This window comes from Heptranchias perlo, chromosome 25 (assembly GCF_035084215.1).
Source record: "Heptranchias perlo isolate sHepPer1 chromosome 25, sHepPer1.hap1, whole genome shotgun sequence".
Lineage (NCBI taxonomy): Eukaryota > Metazoa > Chordata > Chondrichthyes > Hexanchiformes > Hexanchidae > Heptranchias > Heptranchias perlo.
The window spans coordinates 44,661,398-44,677,018 of NC_090349.1; the positions used below are offsets into that span (position 1 = coordinate 44,661,398).

The following is a 15,621-nucleotide window of genomic DNA, read 5'->3' on the forward strand; positions in this document are numbered from 1 at the left end:
ATTGCGGAAGGAGACACCTTCTCATTAAAATGATTTTTCCTCTGTGTTGTGCAAGCTTTTTTTTTGTTAAAGTGAGTATTAGTTACAGGAAAGTTTTCTGATGGAACAATATTCTGGTCTGCAGTCCTGAAAAGTCCAGGAGATCAAAGGGCTGGACCAATCCAACCAAGGGGACGTGGAAACATTTTAAGTCCCATCGTAGCTTTAACGTACAAGAAAAACTTAATGAGTTTTGGCACATTAACTGCAAACTAGAGCAATTACATAACTTTCCACTCTCTGGTTATACAGCTGGAAGTTTATTGCATAGTTATTATTTCTTTTTTTAAATCTCCCCCTCCCCCTCCCACGTAATTTGGATCACTGGCATAGCAACAGCTTTGCTGCAATGGCCAATCAGTAGCAGAAAATGAGCAACTGTTGTAAACCACAGGCTCAGTGATAGGTGGGCGATGGATCGCGTCTCTCTCTCTCTCTCTCTCTTCCTTCAACTTTCTTGATCTTTCGTGGTTTAAAATAAAGATTCTAGCTGTATGAAGACAACGTCTGGGCCACAATTTAACCACAGATAAATACATCTGCACCGTGCATCCTGAGTACAAACATCCTGTGCTTTATCCGTTAAAAATCTAAAGCTGGTGTAGGGGTTAACACAACACAGTAAGGTCTTCAAACCAGGTGGCAGGTAGACACTGTAACTGTATAATTCAACCACCCCATTTTAATCGGCCTGTCCCGGCATTGAGCATTTAGGCCGTTTTATCAACAACCCCTCATCATTTTGAAAAGCTTCGTCACATTTCCTTTTAACCTTGTCGGTTCAGGTGAAAAGAGCCCCAATTTTTTCTGGCCCATCCTCATGACTGAAGCCTATCTGTGGTATCAGCTGACATCCGTGTACACACAGGGCACGCTGCAGTCAGGTTACAGAAATCGAGAGGGGGTGAGGCCACGAAGGGATTCCAACACGAAGCTGAAAGTTTTAAATTGGAAGGGTTGGCGGAGCAGGAGCCAAGGTCAGTCTGCAAGGGTGAGCGAGACACAGCGGGAGTTTGGTGTTTCTCGACTTTCGGCGAGCCCGGCAGATTTTTGGTACCCGATACTCGCAAATCCGGGCAAATCATCCTGGTAGATCCCTTTTTTATTTTTCTGAAGAGGAAGTTCTTGTTTGTTTGCTGATTGTAATGATGGAAGCTGCCTTGGGACATCTTTCTAAGTTAGAGGTGCTGTAAGATTGAGGAGAAACTGGGGTTGTTGTCCTTAGAGCAGAGGAGATTTGATAGAGATGTTCAAAATCATGAACGGTTTTGATAAAGGTAAATAAGGAGAAACTGATTCCAGTGGCAGAAGGGTCGGTGACCAGAGGGCACAGATTTAAGGTGATCGGCAAAAGAACCAGAGGCAACATGAGGAAACATTTTTTTACGCAGCAAGACCTTATGGGTTGAATTGAGAAATTGGGAGTTGTGTATAGGACCCCTGGCAGCAGCTCTGAAGTGCTAGATTGTATAAATGCAGAGTTTAGACAAGCGTGTAACAAAGGCATAGTGGTCTTAATGGGGGACTTTAACCTTCACATAGATTGGGAAAAGCAGACGAGCAACTGTCAGAAAGGTAGTGAATTTCTTGAGTGTGTCCGGGATAGTTTTCTACAGCAGTATGTCCTAGAGGCAACAAGGGGGCAAGCCATACTAGATTTAGTAATGAGTAATGAACCAGATTTAGTTAACGGCTTAACTGTGCGTGAACACCTATCCAATAGCGATCATAACATGATCGAGTTCAATGTGGTGTTTGAAAGGGAAAAAAGTGAATCAGCTGCTAAGATTCTAGACTTGGGCAAGGCCGACTTCAATGGGCTGGGACAGAGACTGTCCACAGTAAACTGGGCAAATCTGTTAATGGGTAAAACGACTGATGATCAGTGGGAAATATTTAAAGAAACATTTAACGTGATACAGAATCGGTTTATACCCCTGAGGGGCAAGAACTCTACTTGCCAAAAAAAAAACAGCCATGGACAACTAAAGAGGCAAGGGACAGTATAAGACATAAGGAAAGGGCATACAAAAAGACAAAAAATGGCACAGATCCTGGCGAATGGGAAAGATACAAAGATCAACAAAGGGTCACAGAGCAGATAGTTAAAGCTACAAAAAGAGAGTATGAAAAGAAACTTGCAAGGGATATCAAAACCAATACGAAGAACTTTTACAGTTATATTAGGAAAAAGAGGGTGGACAGGAGCAGTGTTGGCCCCTTAAAAACTGAAAGTGGGGATATTGTCATTGACAATGGGGAAATGGCGGGCATGTTGAACAATTACTTTGCGTCAGTATTTACAGTAGAAAGAGGATAGCATGCCGGAAATCCCAAGAAAACTAATATTGAATCGGGAACAGGGACTCGATAAAATTAACATAAGTAAAACAACAGTAATGAAGGAAATAATAGCACCAAAGAGTGACAAATCCCCAGGACCAGATGGTTTCCATCCCAGGGTTTTAAAGGAAGTAGGTGAGCACATTGCAGATGCCCTAACTATAATCTTTCAAAGTTCTCTAGATTCAGGAACTGTCCCTCTAGATTGGAAAATTGCACATGTCACTCCGATTTTTAGGAAAGGAGAGAGAGGGAAACCGGGGAATTATAGACCAGTTAGCCTAACATCTGTTGTGGGGAAAATGCTGGAGTCTATAATTAAGGATAGGGTGACTGAACACCTCGAGAATTTTCAGTTAATCAGAGAGAGCCAGCATGGATTTGTGAAAGGTAGGTCGTGCCTGACAAACCTGATTGAATTTTTTGAAGAGGTGACTAAAGTAGTGGACAGGGGAATGTCAATGGATGTTATTTATATGGACTTCCAGAAGGCATTTGATAAGGTCCCACATTAGAGACTGCTAGCTAAGATAGAAGCCCATGGAATCGAGGGAAAAGTACGGACTTGGTTAGGAAGTTGGCTGAGCAAAAGGCGACAGAGAATAGGGATAATGGGAAGGTACTCACATTGGCAGGATGTGACTAGTGGAGTCCCGCAGGGATCTTTTTTTTATTTGTTCATAGGATGTGGGCGTCGCTGGCAAGGCCGGCATATTTTGCCCATCCCTAATTGCCCTTGAGAAGGTGGTGGTGAGCCGCCTTCTTGAACCACTGCAGTCCATGTGGTGAAGGTTCTCCCACAGTGCTATTAGGAAGGGAGTTCCAGGATATTGACCCAGCGACGATGAAGGAACGGCGATATATTTCCAAGTCGGGATGGTGTGTGACTCGGAGGGGAACGTGCAGGTGATGTTGTTCCCATGTACCTGCTGCCCTTGTCCTTCTAGGTGGTAGAGGTCGCGGATTTGGGAGGTGCTGTCGAAGAAGCCTTGGCGAGTTGCTGCAGTGCATCCTATGGATGGTACACACTGCAGCCACTGTGCGCCGGTGGTGAAGGGAGTGAATGTTTAGGGTGGTGGATGGGGTGCCAATCAAGCGGGCTGCTTTGTCCTGGATGGTGTCGAGCTGCTTGAGTGTTGTTGGAACTGCACTCATCCAGGCAAGTGGAGAGTATTCCATCACACTCCTCACTCGTGCCTTGTAGATGGCGGAAAGGCTTTGGGGAGTCAGGAGGTGAGTCACTCGTCGCAGAATACCCAGCCTCTGACCTGCTCTTATAGCCACAGTATTTATATGGCTGGTCCAGTTAAGTTTCTGGTCAATGGTGACCCCCAGGATGTTGATGGTGGGGGATTTGGCGATGGTGATGCCGTTGAATGTCAAGGGGAGGTGGTTAGACTCTCTCTTGTTGGAGATGGTCATTGCCTGGCGCTTGTCTGGCGCGAATGTTACTTGCCACTTATGAGCTCAAGCCTGGATGTTGTCCAGGTCTTGCTGCATGCGGGCTCGGACTGCTTCATTATTTGAGGGGTTGCGAATGGAACTGAACACTGTGTAATCATCAGCGAACATCCCCATTTCTGACCTTATGTTGGAGGGAAGGTCATTGATGAAGCAGCTGAAGATGGTTGGGCCTAGAACACTGCCCTGAGGAACTCCTGCTGCAATGTCCTGGGGCTGAGATGATTGGCCTCCAACAACCACAACCACCTTCCTTTGTGCTAGGTATGACTCCAGCCACTGGAGAGTTTTCCCCCTGATTCCCATTGATTTCAATTTTACCAGGACTCCATGGTGCCACACTCAGTCAAATGCTGCCTTGATGTCAAGGGCAGTCACTCTCACCTCACCTCTGGAATTCAGCTCTTTTGTCCATGTTTGGACCAAGGCTGTAATGAGGTCTGGAGCCGAGTGGTCCTGGCAGAACCCAAACTGAGCATTGGTGAGCAGGTTATTGGTGAGTAAGTGCCGCTTGATAGCACTGTCGACAACACCTTCCATCACTTTGCTGATGATTGAGAGTAGACTGATGGGGTGGTAATTGGCCGGATTGGATTTGTCCTGCTTTTTGTGGACAGTACATACCTGGGCAATGTCTTGGGGCCTCAATTATTCACAATATTTATTATCGACTTAGATGAAGGCATAGAAAGTCTCATATCCAAGTTTGCCGATGACACAAAGATTGAATTTAAAATAAAATTGCTGGACTATAACTTGGTGTTGTAAAATTGTTTACAATTGTCAACCCCAGTCCATCACCGGCATCTCCACATCACAAAGATTGGTGGCATTGTAAGCAGTGTAGATGAAAACATAAAATTACAAAGCGATATTGATAGATTAGGTGAATGGGCAAAACTTTGGCAAATGGAATTCAATGTTGACAAATGTGAGGTCATCCTCTTTGGATCAAAAAAGGATAGAACAGGGTACTTTCTAAATGGTAAAAAGTTAAAAACAATGGATGTCCAAAGGGACTTAGGGGTTCAGGTACATGGATCATTGAAGTGTCATGAACAGGTGCAGAAAATAATCAAGAAGGTTAATGGAATGTTGGCCTTTATATCTAGAGGACTAGAGTACAAGGGGGCAGAAGTTGTGCTGCAGCTATACAAAACCCTGGTTAGACCGCACATGGAGTACTGTGAGCAGTTCTGGGCACCGCACCTTCGGAAGGACATATTGGCCTTGGAGGCAGTGCAGCGTAGGTTTCCTAGAATGACACCCGGACTTCAAGGGTTAAGTTACGAGGAGAGATTACACAAATTGGGGTTGTATTCTCTCGAGTTTAGAAGGTTAAGGGGTGATCTGATGGAAGTTTATAAGATATTAAGGGGAACGGATAGGGTGGATAGAAAGAAACTATTTCCGCTGGTTGGGGATTCTAGGAGTAGGGGGCACAGTCTAAAAATTAGAGCCAGACCTTTCAGGAGTGAGATTAGAAAACATTTCTACACGCAAAGGGTGGTAGAAGTTATGGGAACATAGGAACAGGAGTAGGCCATTCAGCCCCTCGTGCCTGCTCCGCCATTTGATAAGATCATGGCTGATCTAACACCATATACCCGCCTTTGGCCCAGATCCCTTAATACCTTTGGTTGCCAAAAAGCTATCTATCTCACATTTAAATTTAGCAATTGAGCTGGTATCAATTGTTGTTTGCGGAAGAGAGTTCCAAACTTCTACCACCCTTTGTGTGTAGAAATGTTTTCTAATCTCACTCCTGAAAGGTCTGGCTCTAATTTTTAGACTGTGCCCCCTACTCCTAAAATCCCCAACCAGTGGAAATAGTTTCTCTCTATCCACCCTATCTGTTCCCCATAATATCTTATAAACTTCCATCAGATCACCCCTTAACCTTCGAAACTCCAGAGAATACAACCCCAATTTGTGTAATCTCTCCTCGTAACTTAACCCTTGAAGTCCGGGTATCATTCTAGTAAACCTACACTGCACTCCCTCCAAGGTGCGGTGCCCAGAACTGCTCACAGTACTCCAGGTGCGGTCTAACTAGGGTTTTGTATAGCTGCAGCATATCTTCTGCCCCCTTGGAACTCTCTTCCGCAAACAGCAATTGATACTAGCTCAATTGCTAAATTTAAATCTGAGATAGATAACCTTTTGGCAACCAAAGCTATTAAGGGATCTGGGCCAAAGGCAGGTATATGGAGCTAGATCACAGATCAGCCATGATCTTATCAAATGGCAGAGCAGGCACGAGGGGCTGAATGGCCTACCCCTGTTCCTATGTTCCTATGTTGTGATGATCTGGAATGCGCTGGAAGCAGATTCAATAGTAACTTTCAAAAGGGAATTGGATCGGGATTTGAAGGGAAAAAAATTACAGGGCTATGGAGAAAGAGCAGGGGGAGTGGGACTAATTGGATAGCTCTTTCAAAGAGCCAACAAAGGCATGATGGGCCGAATGGCCTCCTCCTGTGCTGTACCTACTATTATACTATGGTTACAAGTAGTTATATCTTATCATCTGGGTGCCTTATTTAACAGCAGGGCTGGGGCTGGTCAAACGGGTTGGTGTGCTCACTGGAAAGCTTGTGTTCTGAGTTATATTGATAAGGTGTCAGCTGTGGCTCAGTGTGTAGCACTCCCAGCTGTAAGTCAAGAAGGTTGAGGGTTCAAGTCTCACTCCAGGGATCTGAGCATATAATCCAGGCTGACACTCGCAGTGCAGTACTGAGGGAGTGCTACACTGTCTTTTTGATGACACGTTAAACCAAGGCCCCATCTGCTCCTCTCAGGTGGATGTAAAAAATCTCACAGTCACTATTTCAAAGAAGAGCAGGGGAGTTCTCCTGCTGTCCTGGCCAATATTTATCCCTCAACCAACATCACTAAAAATATTATCATGAGAGCTTGACAGGGTAGATGCTGAGAGGCTGTTTCCCCTGGCTGGAGAGTCTAGAACTAGGGGGCATAGTCTCAGGATAAGGGGTCGGCCATTTAAGATTGAGTTGAGGAGGAATTTCTTCACTCAGGTTTGTGTATCTTTGGAATTCTCTATCCCAGAGGGCTGTGCATGCTGAGTCGTTGAGTATATTCAAGACTGAGATCGATAGATTTTTGGAAGATTGGGCGGGAAAGTAAAGTTGAGGTCAAGGATCAGCCATGATCCTATTGAATGGTAGAACAGGTTCGAGGGGCCGTATGGCCTACTCCTGCTCGTATTTCTTATGCTCATATCACATTGTTGATTGTGGGATCTTGCTGTGTGCAATTCGGCTGCTGCGTTTCCTACACTACAACAATGACTACACTTCATAAGTACTTCATTGGCTGTAAAGAGCTTTGGGACATCCTGAGGTCGTGAAAGGCGCTATATAAATGCAACTTCTTTCTTTTTTCTAAGTTACCTGCTTAAATCTACATTACCCTTGCCTCTCATCATTACATAAGATTTGATAATTCTGTTCTTCAGTACAAGGGATCGAAGTGTTGCTTATTTCCACTTTCACCCACACTGAATACAAGTTGTAGCATCGCAAAGGTTCGGTTATAATGAACGAGTTCATGCCATTCTATTTCTTTCATTGTCGAGGTTGAGAAGATGTTAATCTCCTCCAGCCCTTCCTGGTCTCTCAAAACCACAGTGAGCCTCCTGTTGGGGTTGTTGCTGGATTGGTAACTCGAGCAGTCGTAGGTGGCAAACCTCTGTCCCTGGTACTCGGAGCTGCATTTCAACATGACAGATACACTTGACAGAAACTTGTTTTTCAAAACTGCCCCGTCCATTCCTTGCTCTCTAATCTACCCTAAGCAAACATCTGCTTTGGGCTAGTACAATGAACTAAAAGCCAGTCCAAACAAACAGGAAGATGTCCTTTTATAACCTTAATGTGCAGTCAACCGTGGAACATTCTATCAAGGTCCCATTGTCTTGTCATTAGATGACAGACTGCATCTCACTGAGCAGCTGGACTAAGATTGAATGAGTCATGCAGACTGATAGAACAAAATGGAACAATTTCTTTTTAAATTCTGGACTGAATTGAAAAGTCAATTAACAGTCAGGACAAGTAAGCTTGTGTGAATGCTGCTCCAGTTAGACTCCCTCACCGACACAAGAAAGAAAGACTTGAATTTATATAGCTGTTCCGATACAGGCCTTAGCTCCCAATCCAGCGACAATCCCAATGTAAACTTATCGGATTAACTAAACTCAGACGCTGGGAGATCTGCTTTGAAATGAGAGGTGCCAACACCCCACGAACCTTGGTATAAAAGCAGCTCATCACAAGCCCCAGGAACATCTCAATGTGCTTCACATACCATCAATTGAAGTGTTGTGACTATTGTCATGACAAATGAATCTGCTTTCAGTAGTTTGGGTTGGGGGAGGAATATTGGCCAGGGACAACTCCCTGCTCTTCTTCAAATAGTGCCGTGGGATTTTCAACACCCAAACGAATCATCAGAAGGGGCCGGCAGGGCCTCAGTTTAACGTCACATCTGAAGGACAACACCTCCGAAAGTGTAAAACCCCCTCAGTGCTCAAGTCCTAGAATGGGGTTTAATCCCACAACCTTCTGACTCAGAGCCAAGACTACTACCAACTGAGCCAAGCTGACACAGAGACTCCAAATGGCATCGGTAGAATCTATCTTTCCATCTTTTTCGATGTCAAGCTGTGCAGCATTTTGTGAGTCAAATGGATGAAATTCAAGAAGACAGATAAAGAACGAAAGCAATGCTCGAGATGGTTTCACCATAAACACCTCTGAGCATCCACATGACAGGAAGCGAAGGGCTCAAATTTTGGCTTCACCTTGCATTAATAAAAGATCCCCGTTGGAGAGTGCAACACGAGGGAATCAGGACCCAATGCTGTCAAGCTGGAGTCACCATCATTAAAGATCATGTGTGAGCCATGACTCCATGGTAGCACTCTCGCCTCAGAAAGTCATGGGTTCAAGTCCCACTCCAGAGAATTGAGCACAAAATCTAGGCTGACACTTCAGTGCGGTACTGAGGGAGTGCTGCACTGTCGGAGGTGCCGTCTTTCAGATGAGAAGTTAAACCGAGGCCCCGTCTGCCCCTCTCAGGTGGACATAAAAGATCCCATGGCACTATTTCGAAGAAGAGCAGGGGAGTTCTCCCCAGTGTCCTGGGCCAATATTTATCCCTCAACCAACATCACTAAAGCAGATTATCTGGTCATTTATCATATTGCTGTTTGTGGGATCTTGCTGTGCGCAAATTGGCTGCTGCGTTTCCTACATTACAACAGTAGCTACACTTCATAAAAGTATTTCATTGGCTGTGAAATGCTTTGGGATGTCCTGTGGTCGTGAAAGGCGCTATATGCAAGAAAGAAGAAAGACTTGCTTTTCCATACAGCCCTCCAGGACCTCAGGACGTCCCAAAGTGCTTTACAGCCAATTAAGTACTTTTGAAGTGTAATGTAGGAAATGCCAATTTATGCGCAGCAAGGTCCCACAAACAGCAATGTGATAAATGACCAGATAATTTTTTTTTTTAGTGATGTTGGTTGAGGGATAAATATTGGCCCAGGACACCGGGGAGAACTCCCCTGCTCTTCTTCGAAATAGTGGCAGTGGGATTTTTTACATCCACCTGAGAGGGCAGACAGGGTCTCGGTTTAACGTGTCATCCAAGCAAGTCCTTCTTTTTGTTTTCCTCACGTGCCTTACTGAAGTGGGCCATGGTGATGAGGGGCACTCCTGTTTCCCTGCAGGCGCCAAGAGTAAACACATAAGCTGTTCTGCGGAGTACGAGGATCTACGGCAAAACAGTGGATTCAGGGCCAGTGTTTCCATCTCCTTTGTAAATGGGGTTAAAGCTGGTAAACCTTGTTAAGATAAAAGAAATACATCCAAGCAGCCCTCTCACCACATCTTTCAGAGACCTCGTCACATGCAGTGAGTGACGTTGGACGTGCAGTGACCGTCTTACAGGCTGGGTGCTGACATTATAACTTCAGCCTCTGCTTGGGTCTCCAAGCCAATCTCCAGGATTGTGGCAGTGATTGGATTGACAACACCTGGGGAGAATACAATCAGCAGCACCAATAGGCATTGCTGACATGAAGGCTTGCTGACCAATTAAAATAACCCAACCTTCTCCCTGCTGCCCAGTAACAACAACTGACAACCAAAAAAAAAAGCAAAAGACAAAAGCATGCACCAAGCCAACACAGGCCTCCAAATTCTGTAACACAGCAATTCTTTGATATTTATCTTCAAACATCACTTGTAGGTCGCAATGGGCATGTTTCAAACTAACACTCAAATCAACTGAAAAGAAGAAAAAAAGAACTTGCATTTCTATAGTGCCTTTCACGTCTTCAGGACGTCCCAAAGCCAATGAAGCACTTTTTGAAGTGTAGTCACTGTTGTAATGTAGGAAACGCAGCAGCCAACTTGCCAATTTGTGTCAGAATATCGACTAATTCCATCATTTCCCAACACACACTTGAACCAGGTAACCTCACCACTAAAGGTTCTTTCTTTCCTTTAGGTTTTTAAATATGTTGGTTACTTTGCTTTTTGGTTTTACTGTCCACCGCGTAGAGCGGGCAAATCGCGTTAACACCAACACGTCCGCTATAAGCCGTGGGGGCAGTCATTCATTGGATGTGAAGTACTTTGCGACCTCCAGAGGAAAGTTGCTTTACAAATTCGGTTTCTAAGTGGCTTAAGAATAAAAGGAGGAGTCACTTAGGGGGTAATGATTTGGGAGTAATCTTTTCGAGCAGGTGCTCCTGGGAGGAGGCCCCACTCCTCACTCTTCCAATGCCGAGGCTATATTTTTCTCAGGTTACTAATATGAACGAAAAGTCAGTGTGAGCATAAGATGGAGCTTCTGTTGGGGATTGTTGGGAAGGAGTTCCCGGTGTCACAGGGCTTCCTTGTGTTGTAATGGTTATAATAAACACCGGCAGGTGGCGGTACAGTGATATAGAGTCAGGAGGGAGTGGCCCTGGGAGTCCTCAACATTGACTCTGGACCCCATGAAATCTCATGGCATCAGGTCAAACATGGGCAAGGAAACCTCCTGCTGATTACCACCTACCGTCCTCCCTCAGCTGATGAGGAAGCACTGAGGGTAGCAAGGGCACAAAATGTACTCTGGGTGGGGGACTTCAATGTCCATCACCAAGAGTGGCTCGGTAGCACCACTACTGACCGAGCTGGCCGAGTCCTGAAGGACATAGCTGCCAGACTGGGCCTGCGGCAGGTGGTGAGCGAACCAACACGAGGGAAAAACTTACTTGACCTCGTCCTCACCAATCTACCTGTCGCCAATGCATCTGTCCACGACACTATTGGTAGGAGTGACCACCACACAGTCCTCGTGGAGACGAAATCCCGTCTTCGCACTGAGGACACCATCCAATGTGTTGTGTGGCACTACCACCGTGCTAAATGGGATAGATTCAGAACAGATCTAGCAGCTCAAAACTGGGCATCCATGAGAAGCTGTGGGCCATCAGCAGTAGCAGAATTGTATTCCAGCACAATCTGTAACCTCATGGCCCGGCATATTCCTCACTCTACCATTACCAGCAAGCCAGGGGATCAACGCTGGTTCAATGAGGAGTGCAGAAGAGCATGCCAGGAGCAGCACCAGGCGTACCTAAAAATGAGGTGCCAACCTGGTGAAGCTACAACTCAGGACTACATGCATGCTAAACAGTGGAAGCAACAGGCTATAGACAGAGCTAAGCGATTCCACAACCAACGGATCAGATCAAAGCTCTGCAGTCCAGCCACATCCAGTCGTGAATGGTGGTGGACAATTGGCGAAGTCCAGCACGTGAGTGCAAAAGACAAGGCTGAATCATTTGCAACCATCTTCAGCCAGAAGTGCCGAGTGGATGATCCATCTCAGCCTCCTCCCGATATCCCCACCATCACAGAAGCCAGTCTTCAGCCAATTCGATTCACTCCACGTGGTATCAAGAAATGCCTGAGTGCACTGGATACAGCAAAGGCTATGGGCCCCGACAACATCCCGGATGCAGTGCTGAAGACTTGTGCTCCAGAACTAGCTGCGCCTCTAGCCAAGCTGTTCCAGTACAGCTACAACACTGGCATCTACCCGACAATGTGAAAATTGCCCAGGTATGTCCTGTCCACAAAAAGCAGGACAAATCCAATCCGGCCAATTACCGCCCCATCAGTCTACTCTCAATCATCAGCAAAGTGATGGAAGGTGTCATCGACAGTGCTATCAAGCGGCACTTACTCACCAATAACCTGCTCACCGATGCTCAGTTTGGGTTCTGCCAGGACCACTCGGCTCCAGACCTCATTACAGCCTTGGTCCAAACATGGACAAAAGAGCTGAATTCCAGAGGTGAGGTGAGAGTGACTGCCCTTGACATCAAGGCAGCATTTGACCGAGTGTGGCACCAAGGAGCCCTAGTAAAATTGAAGTCAATGGGAATCAGGGGGAAAACTCTCCAGTGGCTGGAGTCATACCTAGCACAAAGGAAGATGGTAGTGTTTGTTGCACGCCAATCATCTCAGCCCCAGGGCATTGCTGCAGGAGTTCCTCAGGGCAGTGTCCTAGGCCCAACCATCTTCAGCTGCTTCATCAATGACCTTCCCTCCATCATAAGGTCAGAAATGGGGATGTTCGCTGATGATTGCACAGTGTTCAGTTCCATTCGCAATCCCTCAAATAATGAAGCAGTCTGAGCCCGCATGCAGCAAGACCTGGACAACATCCAGGCTTGGGCTCATAAGTGGCAAGTAACATTCGCGCCAGACAAGTGCCAGGCAATGACCATCTCCAACAAGAGAGAGTCTAACCACCTCCCCTTGACATTCAACAGCATTTCCATCGTCGAATCCCCCACCATCAACATCCTGGAGGTCACCATTGACCAGAAACTTAACTGGACCAGCCACATAAATACTGTGGCTACAAGAGCAGGTCAGAGGTTGAGTATTCTGCGGCGAGTGACTCACCTCCTGACTCCCCAAAGCCTTTCCACCATCTTCAAGGCACAAGTAAGGAGTGTGATGGAATACTCTCCACTTGCTTGGATGAATGCAGCTCCAACAACACTCAAGAAGATCGACACCATCCAGGAAAAAGCAGCCCGCTTAATTGGCACCCCATCCACCACCATAAACATTCATTCCCTTCACCACCGGCGCACAGTGGCTGTAGTGTGTACCATCCACAGGATGCACTGCAGCAACTCGACAAGGCTTCTTCGCCAGCATCTCCCAAACCTGCGACCTCTACCACCTAGAAGGACAAGAGCAGCAGGTACATGGGAACAACATCACCTGCACGTTCCCCTCCAAGTCACACACCATCCCGACTTGGAAATATATCGCCGTTCCTTCATCGTCGCTGGGTCAAAATCCTGGAACTCCCTCCCTAACAGCACTGTGGGAGAACCTTCACTACACAGACTGCAGCGGTTCAAGAAGGCGGCTCACCACCACCTTCTCGAGGGCAATTAGGGATGGGCAATAAATGCTGGCCTCGCCAGCGACACCTACATCCCATGAGCGAATAATAAAAAAACAACTTGCATTTATATAGCACCTTTAACGTAGTAAAACATTCCAAGGCGCTTCACAGGAGCGATTTTATCAGGCAAAATTTGATACTGAGCCTCATAAGGAGATATTAGGACAGGTGACCAAAAGCTTGGTCAAAGAGGTAGCTTTTAAGCAGCGTCTTAAAGGAGGAGAGAGAGGCGGAGAGGTTTAGAGAGGGAATTCCAGAGCTTAGGGCCGAAGCAGCTGAAGGCACGGCCGCCAATGGTGGAGCGATTAAAATTGGAGATGCGCAAGGGGCCAGAATTGGAGGAGTGCAGAGATCTCGGAGGATTGTAGGGCTGGAGGAGGTTACAGAGATAGGGAGGGGACGAGGCCATGGAGGGATTTCAAACCAAGGATGAGAATTTTAAAAATCGAGGCATTGTTGGACCAAGACCCAATGTAGGTCAGTGAGCACAGGGGATGATGGGTGAACGGGACTTGGTGCGAGTTAGGATAAATATTCCCAAGCAGTGCTTCTGCATTCTTTAACGTAACTCACAAATCTGGAAAAAAAATTTGATGTTCTCGCCTCTTTCTATTTGTTCACAAGTGTCAGAATATCGACGAACTTTGACATTTCCCAATGTACACTTAAACCAGATAACCTCACGACTAAGGGTTGATAGGGAGCAGTGTCTGTTGATCAGTGTGTTGACTGTTCAGACGCCGTGGAAACATGAGCTGTTCTTTCCAGTTGCTAAATGAGCTGCCACTTTATCAACAATGTTTTCAGAAGAACTCGAAAGTCTTGATGACCAAGTGGTGAATAATCTGCCCTTCACCACTACATAATCCAACAAACTGGTTATTAAAATACCAAAACTAGTTGACAAACTAGTCAGTCAACTGTAGTTCAAGACAATGTACGGCAGCATAAAGCCCCTCTTTGACTCTTCGTCTTTTAACTGGTTTCTTCTGGCCAGTATTTATCCCTCAACCAACATCACTAAAAAAGATTACCCGATCATTTACCTCATTACTGTTTGTGGGATCTTGCTGTGCAGAAATTGGCTGCTGCTTTCCCTACATTACAACAGTGACTTCAAAGTACTTCATTGGCTGTAAAGTGCTTTGGGACGTCCTGGGGTTGTGTAAGGCGCTACAGAAATCCAAGTTCTTTCTTTCGAGGTGGTACCACCAGAACTAGGAGCGTTTCCCAGTCTATGGGATAAAGAAAGATTTGTATTTATACTGCGCCTTTCACGACCATGGGACATCCCAAAACGCTTTGTAGAAATGAAGCACTTTTGACATGCAGTCACTGTTGTAATGTAGGAAACGTGGGACACAATTTGCGCACAGCAAGATCCCACAAACAGCAATGTGATAACGACCAGATAATCTGTTTCATTGATGTTGTTTGAGGGATAAATATTGGTCAGAACACCAGGGAGAACTCCCCTGCTCTTCTTTGAATAGTGGCCATGGGATCTTTTACATCCACCTGAGAGGGCAGACAGGGCCTCAGTTTAACGTCTCATCCGAAAGACAGCACCTCTGACACTGCAGCACTCCCTCGGTACTGACACTGGGAGTGTCAGCCTGGATTATGTACTCAAATCTCTGGAGTGGGGTTCGAACCCATAATCTTCTGACTCAGAGGTGAGAGCGCTCCCCACCGAGCCATGGGTTGACAGGGAACACCACACAGGAAACCAACTTCCCTTCTCACCGTCAAGTGCCCTCAATATAAAAAGCATTAAGTTCTGGGAGATTCGACTTTCACTGAAACTGAGAGTCAACAGCTGATGTTACAGGAGGCCTTTGGGCAAGTCAATCCCAAAATACTGCTTAAACTATCGTCAACATTATCACCTAACTCACGAGAAAAAAAAATTCGTCGGGCACATTCCCATCTGACACTGTGCCGTGCTCAGGCTGAGGGATTGGCAGCCAAACCGGTAATTTCCCAGTAAAATAACAAGGAGAAAACTGACAAATTCTGGGAACCAGGAGTGAGGGCAGAAAATGCTGACCGGATAGAAATAAATAGAAACGACAGGTCAACGTGTTTTGGGCGCTTCTGAAGTTTTGTGAAGCGTCAGGTGTGACAGCCATAGTTGCCAACTCTGGTTGGACTTATTCCTGGAGGTTTCATCACATGACCTCCAGCCTCCAACCGTCCCGCCTCCACACTCCCGCCATTGGTCGCCCAACATGTCCATCCTCGGGGTACCCCACCTTCCCATGC

General features: G+C 46.1%; 1 protein-coding gene across 6 annotated transcripts in view; it reads right to left on the reverse strand.

Annotated features, from left to right (window-relative positions):
- ulk1b (unc-51 like autophagy activating kinase 1) overlaps positions 1 to 15,621 on the reverse strand; it is a 103,994-nt gene that overhangs the window by 51,867 nt on the left and 36,506 nt on the right. The gene's annotated exons all lie outside the window — the stretch shown is intronic.